This window comes from Ambystoma mexicanum, chromosome 4q (assembly GCF_040938575.1).
Source record: "Ambystoma mexicanum isolate Mex_15411 chromosome 4q, UKY_AmexF1_1, whole genome shotgun sequence".
Lineage (NCBI taxonomy): Eukaryota > Metazoa > Chordata > Amphibia > Caudata > Ambystomatidae > Ambystoma > Ambystoma mexicanum.
The window spans coordinates 1185176255-1185190196 of record NC_090928.1 but is presented as its reverse complement, the minus strand read 5'-3'; the positions used below and the strand labels follow the sequence as shown (position 1 = coordinate 1185190196).

Below are 13942 nucleotides of genomic sequence, written 5' to 3'. Positions count from 1 at the left end.
ACTGTCTAGAGCTCTTGATGAAAGCAAAAGAGTACCCACACTAGACCCAGCAGAGATATGCTCATACATTGAGGACGAGAGAGGGCCTTGAGATATTAGACTGTATCGAAGGGCACCGGAAGAGAGGGCAGCATATTTACAGATGCCTTTATTGGAGAGAGGAGTGAGACATCAGTATGTGCCTTGGAAACACACAGACAAGGAGAACATGAAGTGCAGGTTACCATCATTGAGCGTGGGAGCTGGGAAGTGGATTTATGAGATGGAAAAATTGACAGCAGGTCAAAAGCTAGCAGTCAGATTATTGATTTTGATACTAGGTGAACCAGCTGATGACATATGGAAGAGGGTGGGGTTCCAAGGAGACACAACACAGAACACAGCACATGATGGGTCGCCATTTGCAAATTGCAGAGCAGCAGTATTGCAAGCATTATGAACACAATACCCAGACACGTCAGACAACGGGCGATTACGTCACACAAAATGAGAGAAGACGAAGATCCTGTCAGAACATTCATGAGACTCAAGAGCTTTAGCGCCTCAAAACTCGAGAGCCATGGGACAATACAATAGCTATATTCTATCATATTTTAGTGCAGGGATTACAAGAGCCAGTACAAAAGAGTTTGGGAAATTTGGTTGCGATGAAAGTGAAGGGATGGCCAGAAGTACAGCTCACAATAGTACACCATTGTAGATTATGGCAAGAGAAGGTTAAACAAAAAGCGGAAGAGAGAAAGGCAGATGAGGCGAAGCTAGTGCAAAAGAAGATATTGAAGTATGCAATGAAAGGGGCGGTTATAACCAGCCCCACCCCACAAGCACTGGCACAACAACAGCCGTATCAGCAACCACAGCAGTTCACACCTCCCATGGGGGGAGGGTACAAGGGGTGGGACGGCCCACAGTAGGGATTCCGAGGAAGGGGAGGGTCGGAAGGGGGAGTGGCTTCAGGCCACAGACACATCACAACCAAGGGGTGTTTCCAGGGGGGTTTCAGGGATATGCGCAGCAGATGCAACAGAACACAGGGGATTTTTGTTGGGGGGTTTCCAAGGGCAGGGGATGGACCCGCCACAGTGCTGGACCTGTGGGCAGCTAGGACACATCTCACAAGCATGCCGATTTAGGGGGCACAACAGAATTGGGGGCATCAGGGGAAACAGCATTATCAAGGGAACCAAGAGTCGGAAAAGGACTGAGCTAATGAATCAGCTGACGCATAATCTGCATACATCGTAAGTCGTCCTGTGTCATGCCAATGCGTAGTATAGTAATGTTAGAGGGAAGGAACGGTGGTGCTGAGACCTGGCCAACAACAATGTGTCTATCTACTAAAAAGTTCTTCCTGGGTTATTCATTGGGAACTTCAAAGATGCGAGACATACAGAACAAATGAAGAAGAATAACATTACACACATACTTTCGATTCACGACAGTGCCAAGCCTATGCTAGAGGGCCTGAAATATCTTTACATTCCTGCCTCTGATTCACCTTCCCAGAACTTGATAAGACATTTTAAAGAGAGTACAAAGTTTATCCATGAATGTCAGTTTAGAGGTGAGGGCTGTCTTGTACACTGTCTTGCAAGTGTTTCCAGGAGCGTGACTTTGGTGGTAGCATACGTCATGACCATCACAGATCTTGGTTGGGAGGATGCTCTCTCAGCCGTGAGAGCAGCAAGATCATGTGCCAACCCCAACACAGGCGTCCAGAAGCAGCTTCAGGATTTCGATAAAGACAATGTCGACCAGTTCCGTCACTGGCTTAAAGAAACAAATGGAGAAAGCTCTACAGAAGATGCAAAAGAAGTCAAAACCCTTGTAATTAAATATAAAGAACAGCAGCAGGCTGAACCTCAGGGAACAGGAGCCGGGAGACCCTGGAGTAACAATTTCAGTTCATTGCGCTCCTTGTCTTACAGCACGTATACCACCAAAACCTAAGTTGGGGAAGACACCATTACCTGTCATTTCTCTATATTTGCTTAATATATAAAAATGCCAGTATCTTTGATAGACTACGGGTGGGAGTACTGGTGGGGTTCAGTGAATATAGGTGTTTACTCATGGTGGCACTGTGTAAATCATGGCTCCAAAAACATGTTTTTCAGTGGGAGGCCATCTCGTGTCACTAAACTTCAGCCTGCCTGTTGTGAAGCTGCCTGCACCATACTCCCTGTCACTGACACTGAAGTCCACTTTGTAACTTACACACCTGTACAACTTTGGAGCACATTCTATAGAGAATAGCCTTAATGGGATGTAGCAGTCTACAGAATTGAGCTTTTGCTGCAGTTGTACTATCTACCTTGTCTACCTCAATGTGAACAGTGCATGACTGTACTACTCTGCCTTGCGATAAGCTTATGTATCATGAATTCCTTGACGAGCTCCAGCAAGCTCTTTTTATTCAGGTATTTCACATGTTTTAAACATCTTATGTCAGTTGTGGTCATTCATGAATTTGGAGATTGCGGCACCAATGTTATTTCATGGACTTTGAGATCAGCAAATGCCCCAAATGCTTGTCTTTGAGGCAAAGGCAGTGGTTTTACTTAAATTATTCTGTGGGAAACAAAGTATTACTGAAAGAATCCTGCAACAACAAACTCCCAAGTTGTATTGGTTTGTATATGACTGTTCCGCGTTTACTGGGTGAACTGATGACTACATGAAACTGATGTAAATACACTTTTGTGGTCTGTCAAGAGCGACACCAGTCTAAGAATCCAGCTATGGTCAAATTGTCTCTTTTTATTTAATGACACATGGGGCCTCATTACACGGTAGGCGGTGAGCCATGGCGCTATTAGCGCCATGGCTCATGCCGGTAAAATACCGGCACCGCCTTGGCGGAAAGGGGATTTACCGCCCCATCCCAAGGTTGGAGGGGCGGTAAATCCCCCTTCCGCCATTGCCCTTCCCCATTCCCATTTCTGCCCCATAGGGCTCAATGGGAATGGGGAAGGCGCTAATTACGGCACCGCAATTTAGCGGTGCCGTAATTAGCTCCGAGGTCCCTTAGCGGGTTGGTATTTAACGCCTGCAAAAAGCAGGCGTTAAAACTCCAACCCGCTAAGGGACCTCGTAGTAAGGCGGCAGGGATTTACCGGTACCGGTATTTTACCGGTACCGGTAAATCCCTACCGCCTACCGTGTAATGAGGCCCATGGTCATAAAGACTTTCTTTGCACTAAAGTGTTTGATTCAAGTGTTTCTCAAGTCTGTCTCCTTGTTAATTAAATGGATATTTCACTTAAAATAAATAAATAAATAAATCAATCGAGGGAACTAAGAAGATTACTATGCTCAGGACCAAAAGCAGCAAGCGCAGATGCAAAGCACAGACCAGCAAATGCTACAAGCACCAGCACCATCACAGGTTTCAGAGAGAGGAGCTGTAAATGGCAGCATCGTTACCACAGTATTTGGAAGCACCACAGATCAGGGGGAACACACAACAGCTAGCACAAATATAGGATGATGACACAATGGAGCACATGGACAGAGTGGCGACAGTACCAGTTAGGCGACTCAGAGGAGTTACCATGGTGGGGAACAACCCCTTTACAGGGAGCGGGTGATTTTGCGCTCCGTGCGCGTTGTGCTTTCCCTCCCTCCCCCTCACTTCCTGGTCCTCCTCTCCCTCTCCCATCCCGCCTCCCTGCCCGCACAACCCCCTCTGATTGGTCTCTGCCTAGTCCTCCCAGGGCTACGCGACGACCGCTCTCCACGCTCGCTTCTTGTTGAGCTGAGCGGGTTCGAGCGGTCGCCCGCAGCCCTGTGCGGTCATTTCTGAGGTCCAGGCCCCGTTGGGCTTACAGTGAGTGTGTGCTTTTTCTTTTCAGGCACTGTTTGATTTCGCGCTCTGTGTGCGTTGTGCTCCCCCCTACTTCCCCCTCACTTCCTGGTCCTCCTCTCTCTCTCCCATCCCCCTCCCCTTCCTCCCCTCCTCCTGCCTTAAATCTGACCCCCCCTGGGCAGCCCCCCTGCCCGGCAGCCCCTGGCTAAGGGCCCCTTAGGCAAAGGGCGGCTCCCAGTTGTGTCTGCAGGTGTCCGCAGGGGACGCCAGGCGACGTTCGGTGCTCTTCTTTTAGCTCTACCCTCTCTCCCAACCCACTCACCAACACCTGTACACTTCATTCGCATGGTGTCTACACCTATTGCGTTACGCAAATTGTGGTAAATTAGGGCTTTTCTCCCCTTCGCAGGACTCTCAAATTTAGGTGGCCTCTCCTTTGGGTACCTAATGTGCAATACTGTGTTGCTGTGCGCTCTGAAATTGTGGTAAATTAGGGCTTTTTTCTCCCCTTCGCAGGACTCTCAAATTTAGGTGGCCTCTCCTTTGGTTACCTAATGTGCAATACTGTGTTGCTGTGCGCTCTGAAATTGTTGTAAATTAGGGCTTTTTCTCCCCTTCGCAGGACTCTCAAATTTAGGTGGCCTCTCCTTTGGGTACCTAATGTGCAATACTGTGTTGCTGTGCGCTCTGAAATTGTGGTAAATTAGGGTGTTTCCGCTCTTTCCTGTCCGCTTGCTCTCGTCAGTCTTCCCCCTCACTCCCTCTTTATTCCATGGTGCTCTCTATCTCCCCTATCTTCTCTAACTGCTTCTCTATTGACTATCCTGCTCTCCTCACTAAATCTGGTAGGAAATAGTTTAAAAAGGACATCCTGGTCTCCAGCCCAGGCCTCCCTATCTCTGATTCCTACACCAATGCCTCCTCCAAGGAAACTCTTACTGACATCCTCTTTTTCGTGCCTTCTCCCGACCTATGGACCCTTCACATGGTCTCTGTGCTCTCTCCCTTCTCCTCTTCTCCCATTAATGGTGGCACCCGATGGGATGTCCTCTTGGCCTCCTTCCACTCCTCTAAGGCCATCATTAATGTCTACACTAATGGGACCGTCTTGGTTCAAGGCCCTCAGGCCAACCTCCACCTCTTTGATAGACGCTTCCCATGCCTCATCAACTTCCTTTCCTCTCCTGCTGTCCCTGCTTCTCTGTCCTCGGGTACCTTGCCTCCACCCTCCCACCCTGCCCCATCTCGGGCTTCTTCTTCACCTCCGCAGGGCGTACCTCTGATTTGTACCCCTCGCCGGAAGTCCTTCAAGGATGGCAACCTTCTCCACATTGCCGCTCTCAACTCTCGCTCTGCCGTCAAACATTCCTCTGATATCTGTCACCTTCTTGAGGAACTGGACCTTGACATCCTCGGTCTCACTGAGACATGGTTCACTGCCAGCTCTGTCACCAGCTTTGACACACTCCTACCTGACGGTTACAAGATCCTCTCTGTGCCCAGGCCCAAACGTGCTGGGGGGGGTGTGGCCCTTATCTTCCCTGAGTGGATCCCTGCCTCTGTCACTCCTACTCAGACCTACTCCTCTTTTGAATGCCTTGTCTGCAGACTCTCTCTCTCTCCCAGCCATTCCCTTACCGTGGCTACTAACTACCGGCCACCTGGTCAAATTTCCTCCTTCCTCTCCGAGTGGGCGGACCTCTCCTCCTCACTCCTGTCCTCAACCACTCAACTCCTTTTTCTTGGAGACTTCAACATCCACCCGGATGCCTCCTGTCCTCCCTCTGGACTCTTTCGGGACCTCTGTGACTCTCTCTCACTCTCTATTCTCCCGTCTGGGCCGACTCATTCTGCAGGGCACACTCTTGATGCTGTGATCTCTTCTGACCTTTCCCTCTCTGTCCCTCTCTCCACTCCTCTCTCCTGCAGTGATCACTTTCTCCTATCCACTCACCTCACCCTCCCTACCCCACGGGCAAAACTACCCTCATTACTGCCACCCTCCTTCTCGGTCATCCGACCCATTAAGCTCGTGTCAGTGGAGGCTTTTGCTGCCACCTTCTTGCCTCCCCCTCCTCCTTCGGCTGACTCCCACCCTGACACAGCCCTCTCCACTCTGCTATATCTGATACTCTTGATATCCTTGCCCCTGTCATGAGAATCCGCCTGAAGCCCAAAGCCAAATGTAACTCTTGGTATGACTCGGATCTCGTCACCCTTAAACGCAAGTGCAGGGTGGCTGAGAGGAAATTGCGTGCTTCATGTTCATCCTCTGACAAACTGGCCTGCCGCCTGCTCCAAAGGCAATATCGGCACTCCGTTCTCATCAAGAAGAGAGCCCTTATCCAAGTCCGCATCTCTGCGGCATCTAATAACTCGGCTGAACTCTTTAAAATCTGCAAGGAGCTGGCCAACCCTGCTGCAGTCTCTACCTCTCCTGTCCCCTCCCAGGCCCTCTGCAAGGCAATGGCCTCTCACTTCATCTCAAAAACTCAGGACATCCTGTCCTCACTCTCCTCGTATCACCTCCCCCCCTCTATTCCCTGCTCTTCCTCTGGCCCTTCTGATGCCACCCCTCCTCCTTCCTTCTCTCCCTTTCCCCTTTTTTCTGCTGACAAGGTTTCGAGACAAGTACGATCCATGAAAATCTCGTCAAAACAGGTCCACCCCTGTTCCTCCAAAACCATCAAGGACCACATCGACTCCCTGGCTCCTGCCCTGGCTGACTTCTGCAATCACTCCTTCGCCTCTGGAGTCTTCCCATCCCCCCTCAAGCACTCCCTTGTGCACACCCTTCTTAAGAAACCTGCTTCTGACCCCTTCTGCCCGGCTAACTGTCGCCCAATCTCTATCACTCCCTTCCTGGGCAAGCTCCTGGAGAAACTGGCCATCTCCCAGCTTAACCTCCATGCTGAATCTGTTGGTAGTCTTCATGACCATCAGTATGGCTTCAGAGCTGCCAGAAGCACGGAAACTGCTCTCCTGAACATCCGTGAGGACCTGCTCTCGAACCTTGACTCTAACACCCCATGTGTTCTCATTTTGCTCGATCTCTCTTCTGCCTTTTATACTGTCAACCACGCCATCCTGCTCAACTGTCTCCGTGATAACCTGGGTATCACTGGTCAGGCTCTGGCGTGGTTGACCTCTTTCCTTTCCAATCAACCCTCCCAGGTCCGAACTGGGTACGTTCCTCTCTGATATCTTTTTCTCTACCTGTGGTGTCCCGCAGGGTTCTAATCTCTCCCCCTGGCTGTTCAACCAGTATCTGGCACTTCTCGCCCACTGCATCGCCGCTCGCTGTCCCAACTTTCAGTGCTATGCGAATGATACCCAGCTCATTTTCAGGCTACCCTCTGCCTCCTCTTCCCCTTCCCTCATCTCTGACTGCCTTTCTGCTATCCATGAATGGTGCAGCGCCAACGACCTCTGCCTTAATGCCAGAAAGACTGAGATTCTACTCATCGGCACACCCACTCCCACCTTCCCTGCAGCTCTCTGGCCGGCCTCTCTTAGCCCTCTTCCTGCTCCTACCTGCATGGCAAAAAACCTCGGGGTCATCTTCGACTCCACACTCTCTTTCTCTCCTCACATCTCTGACGTCCCTAAGAAGTCACACTACCAGCTACACCTCCTCAGAGGTATCCTTCCTTTCATCTCCTTCCCCCAGAAGCTCACTGTCTCTAGAGCACTGGTTCTCTCGAAGCTGGACTACTGTAACAGCCTCTACCTAAATCTGCCTGCCTCTACCCTCCGCCTTTTGTAACACATCCAGAACCAGGACTGCGAGACTTGTCCTTGGCCTCAAGCCCAGGGACCGTATCTCTCCAGGATTGAAAGCGTTACACTGGCTCCCAGTGGCTGCGAGGATTAAGTTCAAAACCCTCTGCATTGTCCACAAGGCCTTCTGGGGCCTTGGGCCAAAATTCCTTCAACTCTCTCTTCCTAAATATCTTCCTTCCCGAGCTCTTCGCTCCTCTGCCTCCAACTCCCTCAGGGTCAGCCACTTCTCCAAGCAACGAGTTGGGGGTAGATCTCTCTCCGCAGCAGGGGCCTCTCTCTGGAACAGCCTTCCTGCCTCCCTGAAACATGAGGAGAACCATCTCCGGTTCCGGAAGCACCTCAAAACCTTCCTCTTTGCCTCCGCTTTCTCTCCCCCTCTCCCCTGCTAAAATCACTGAACCTGCACTAAATCTGCAACTGGCCCAGTCACTGATCTCGGTCCTTGGCCCAGCTCACTCTTCCCTGCACTGCCTCCCTGGCAACCCCTGCACTGTGGGACTGTCTCTGTATCCCTACAGCCCCTCCTCCCGGCACTTACCTTGTACTTGCCACTAGCTGGCCCTTGTTATTTATCTTGTATTCTACTAACCCTGTACTGCACTTTCCCATCTCCCTTTCCCCTTTCCCCTTGCACTTTTCCTTTCCCTTCTACCCTTGCACTTGCGCGATCTGAATGACACTTGGCCTAGTAGGATTGATGTCTGTCCCCCCTTGTTCCCCACCCCCTTCGCCTCGTCACGCCTTGAAACACTTGTGTATAGGCGCGTTACAAATACCATATCATATCATATCAATAGGACAGCCCACAGACGAACTTGATGTGTCCCATCCTGTCAGTCACACCCAACTCTGCGGAGGAATCTCGCATAGGGGTGGCGATAGGTAACAAAACTTTTTCCTTTCTTGTTGACACTGGGGCGACTATGTCATGCATTGTCAGGCGATGCAATGAACACTCAAGGATTCTCTGTGGCTCGGGAAGTGGTTTCTTTTTACTATAGGAGATCACGATTTATCCCTACCTTTACTTTACTCCCGACAGACACCTGTAAACATATTGGGATTGGACATCATAAGCAGATTAAACATGACTATTTCATTCACAGACAAGGGCATAGTGTGCTCAACACCAGGCATACGCATGTTGAATGTAAAACAGATTGTCCAGGCATATTGTGGATGCACGGTACAGAGGCGGGTGCCAGTGGACCCCGAGATGTTTCAATATGGGACAGACATCACCATTGCATGGATGCTAGGCATCGAAGGAAGTGAGTGGCGAGTACCAAACGAGTATCTGTTCCGGCCAGAGACACCATTGGGTGAGCCACAGGGAACAATAGTGTCCATAGAGCTCGAGGCAATATTGGCAAGATATGATTGGTTTGGATTGCAGTGCATGCAACAGATGACACCGGGAGGGCATGGAGAGCAATCATTGCAGTTTCAGAAGGGTGCAGGCTAATGACAGTGACAGATGATGAACAATTTGGAAAAGGGAGGCAGGAATTGGAGATGATGTTTGAAATGAGTGTAACATTTTGGTTACAGATTCACTACAGAGAGGTGCCACAGAGAATGGCGATGGCGCTGGAGGTGCCACCCACATTCTTGGAGGAGGACGTGGCAAAGGTACCGCACAGCTAAAGGACCACATGTCGTTATGACGGGGGGTGTATAAAGCGCATAAACTGAGTAAAGATCAAATTAAAACCAGGAGCAATTTTGCCGAGAGTGAAACAATATCCCCTAACCAAGGAGGCAGATGAGGGCATTTATGAGACAATCAACACCCTCATTGAGAGAGGCATTCTGGTTCCATCAGAATCTCCATGCAACACAGCAGTGTAACCCATGCTCAAGGCCAACGGGGGTCATGGTGTTTCATTCAGGACTTAAGACCTCTTAACCACATTGTAGAAGCAGAGTATCAAGTAGCAGCAAATCCAGTGACAATTTTGTGTGGCATTCCAGCGGGAGCCACCTGCTTCACAGTTATTGATTTAAAGAACACATTCTTTTCAGTACCACTACACCCTGACTCACAGGAACTAACCAGCTTTATGTACCGAAAGCAGAAGATACTTGTTTGCCACAGGGGTACTGCGAGTCACCATCTATCTTTAACAGAGTGATCCAGATGTATATAGGTAACATAGAGACAGGGAGCACAGTTTTACAGTATATAGATGACATTTTGATTTGCAACAAAACAGAAGATCAGTGCAGGCAGGACTCAGTGCACATGCTGATAGTGTTAGCTGACAAAGGGTACAAGGTGGACAAGGATAAATTACAGTACTGCCAGAAGGATGAGCTCTACATTGGACAGATGATATCTAAGGATGGCAGACACATTGCCCCAAAGAGAGCAGAGACAATACACACTATATCCCGCCCAAAACAGTGAGGGAAATGCAGCAGCTCTTGGGGTTGTGAAATTACTGCAGAGCATGGGTTTTCGACTACAGCACATACACAAGGCCACTATTGACAGCTTTGGAAGAGGCCCAGAGGGGAACAAAGACACTGACATGGACCACAGAGATGATGGACGCCTTTGAAGAATTGAAGCAAGCAATAAGTCCAGCTTCAGTAGTAGGGATCCCAGACTACAAAAAGGAGTTCTTCCTGTTTTCTCATACTGACGGTGTAGTAATGAAGGTGGTACTGACAAGCATGGGTCATTCGGCAATTGCTTACTACAGTGGACAACTTCACCCAGTGATGAGAGGACATTATCCATACGAACAATCACTGGCAGCTGCAGCCTTCGCAGTGGAAATGTCATCAGCAGAGACAAAGGGGTGCGCCACCACTCTTTACGTGGAGTACATCTTTTTTGCGATATTGCATTAGACAAAAAGCACACTGGCAACACAGAGAGTATCAGGGTATGAGGTCATACTATCAAATGTAGGACTGAAGATAGTACAATGCAAGACTGTAAACCCAGCACTATTCTTGGCCGACGTCCTCCAACCTGGAGACTAGTCACATGACTGCACAGAGAACATAGAAATGTTCAGTGAGACACGCAAAGTAGAGTAAGATGCACTTAAGTGGGGATATGTACTGTCATTGATGGTTCAACGACAATTGATCAGACTGATGGTGACAGAAGGACTGGGACTGCAGTAGTAAGACTGAAACAGGACGGGACAAGTGATGTGGTTGTGAGTTCACGATTATCATTCCATTACTCAGCACAGGCACCCGAACTAGTGGCTCTTCTATTAGCACAAGAACACAGCATAGAGAAGCATGTGACACTATATTCTGACAGCGTTTATGTCACATCAACAGTGCATTCAGGACTAGTGCAATGGCTCAGGAGGGAGTTCAGGAGGGCAGATGGGACCCCAGTGCAGCATGTGCTCTTGTTAGGCATATTGATTGAAGTGATTGCATATCCAAAGGAGGTGGCACTGGTGAAATGCCAGGCACGCACAAAAGGGGAAGATCCGATCTCAAGAGGAAATGAAGCAGCAGATTATTTTGGGCAACTATGAGAACTAAAGGAGAAATCAAAGGCCCAGGGAGGAGTGAGGAATATAGTGTTGAAGGAAGGGTACAATGCACTACCAGAGACACATATTATAGAATTGCAGGGAGCTGCACCACAGGAGGAAAAGGAGCTATGGGTAAAGAGAGGGTGCTCAATGTCTCCAACAGACGTGTTATGGGGACAAAACAATACAGGGAAAGTGGTCATGCCACTAGCATTATTGGAAACAGCACTGACACAATTGCATTATCCAATAAACACAAGAAAGGAGATCATTGCTACATGAATTGGAGAAACGGGGTTTTGCGCAAATTTGAATGAACATGTAGCTGATTTTATTAGTAATTGCTTAACCTGATACAGCGGATCCAGGGCATGCCTGAAAACAACGAAGTGACAGACTCCGATGACACAGCACCAACCAGAGAACAAAAACATTTGGTGAAGGTAGCGTACGTTGTCCTCCTAAAAACGTTCTGAGGTGCTGGAATGCACCCAGGTTTTCTGGCCCTCACTTGGTTGAGGCTGAACGGATAGAGCTAGAGCAGTGCAGCTTGCTGGGAAAACAGTCTGGAATCATCTGTAAGATGTCAAGCCCTGCAAAGCAGTGGCCTCACCTGGCAACCAAGTTACAGTAATCGACAGGGCCAACATTGAGGATCTTGCTGAACTATAAGTACGTGGTGATCTCACTGAGCTAGGGAGGAACAGCCATTCTATGGTCCGGCAATCTTAAACAGCTGAAGTAGCAACTGAAATACTGGTGCACATTTACGACTGAAACACTGTTTGTTATATTTCCTTTTGCACGTGCAGGTTGATGCACCGGTTATCAGGATTGTATGGGGGTTGTCCTGATGTTACCTCTCACTCATCACCCAGAAACATTTTCTAACCAATTTGTCCACTATATAAGGAGATCCAGATGATTCAGAGCCCGATCCCCTGCAGTATAAACTCTTGTCTTTGTAGAATACTTAGCCCTAACATATCCCCAACTAGAATACTGTCCGATAGGACTCTATAGGAATGGGGATTTACAAATATACCGGCACCGGACTTCCCAGCCTCCAGGCTTCGGCAAGCTGCCGGTATCTCCGGCAGGGTTACTGCCAGACTCAGAATGATGCCCTATCATACTAAAGGAGCTACCATGTCCCTGGACAAGAGTAAAGGAGATAGGAGGAGAGCCTTGATGCTGGGAAAGACCTCAGATATTGATGTATGGACGAGTGTATACAAACGATGGATGGAAAGATGGAGTGGTAGGAAGCAAGGCACTGATCTTAGCCCAGTCAGCAGTGAACAAGGTACAAGAAGAAAATGACAAGTGCCTGAAGGAATGGAACGAGGGCGCAAAAGTACTGGTCAAGTGGCACAGCGAGTAGAGCGCTCGTTTTGACATCCGTGCAGGGCCAAAATCAGCCTTTCATCCTTCTGAGGTCAATAAATGAGCACCACACACCATGGGTAATAATAAGCAGCACTCAGATACCTGAGGGTTCGTAGCGCTATATAAATGCCAAATTATTATTATTATTACTGACACGGGTGGAGAACGAAGCTGGACCAATGCCATTAATTCCCCTAAGGACATCAGCCCTGTGCTATCAGAACATTGGTGATATTGAAGTTGGTGAAACGTAGTATATGACAATTGAACAGCTTCCGGCAATGAACGCAGGAACGGCTGTACTGATGAATCACTATTGGGCGTGTGGATCAAAGGCATATGAGAAATTACCACCTGATTGGGGAGGGGGATGCCCCCTAGTACACATCAACTTGCCTTCTTTGGTGGTATCCAAGAAGAATGTAAAGCTTGAGGAGTTCCCAAAGATGCAGAATAACAGATACAGAAAGAGATCAGTTGAGATAGCACCAACGGCTCAGACAAAGAAGGCAGAGAAGCGGGCCAGATTGAGCAGAGTGAAAAGAGGGTGGAATTATTTTGCAGAGGCATCTGAAGCGGCACTGGATGAGGTCCCAGCAGAACACAGGCTGTTTAGCAGAACACAGATGATCTTTGCATCACTAATTCCAGTAATGCAGACATACAGAAATGCGAAATGGTTGCAAATCACTTGTTGGGAGCTCATGGTAACAATAAACTGTTCAGTAAATGGGTTCAACGCCATGAAGGAAGAGCTCTGAGCAATAAGGTTGGTGGCGCTCCAGAATAGATACATTTTGGATCTCCTCACGGATATAAAAGGGGGGGTTGTGCAAAAATAGGAAGGTCATGTTGCACATTTGTCCCAGCTAACGCGGAAGATAATGGTACTCTCTCAGATGCAGTTGCACAATTTGCACAAATGTATGTGAAAATGGAAGATGAAGCATGTGGGATGGGGGTTACGCTCACCTGGTATCCACGGGGATGCCACTCAGCCCTGGTTGGATGATATGCACCTCGAACCCTCTCCTGTCACGATTCGCTCCCGTCGCTCCCGTTCCCACCACTTGGGGGCATGATTTGGGGTTTATTCCCTACTGGACTTTCCTTCTGAACCTTAAGCTACAGTGCTGTGATGAATTGGGAGCACCAAATCCTTATTTTTCAAGCTACTTCCCTTCCGGATCCTTTCCAGGTTTTTGGCAGCCAGCATGCTGCTTTAATCAAATGACTATGCTTCTCAGAATGACTGGCCCACAGCTTCATCTTCACCCTTGCAGGACAAGGCTGGGTGGAGGATAGGCAACACCTGTGGCTGCAGGAGCAGCAAGCAGCACACCTGAGGCGTGTGCTCGTTTAGCAGCTTTAAAAGCCTCAGTTTGCTTCAGTCCAGCGCTAGTCATTGATGCAGTGTTCCTGTTTGTGACTGGTCCTTTGTTCCTGGTTC

The 13942-nt window shown here is 48.9% G+C and overlaps 1 protein-coding gene and 1 pseudogene across 1 annotated transcript in view; both read left to right on the top strand.

The window, feature by feature from the left end:
- DNAH8 (dynein axonemal heavy chain 8) overlaps positions 1-13942 on the top strand; it is an 8835797-nt gene that overhangs the window by 5612577 nt on the left and 3209278 nt on the right. The window lies entirely within an intron of this gene.
- LOC138467164 (dual specificity protein phosphatase 22 pseudogene) lies at positions 1373-1950 on the top strand (annotated as a pseudogene).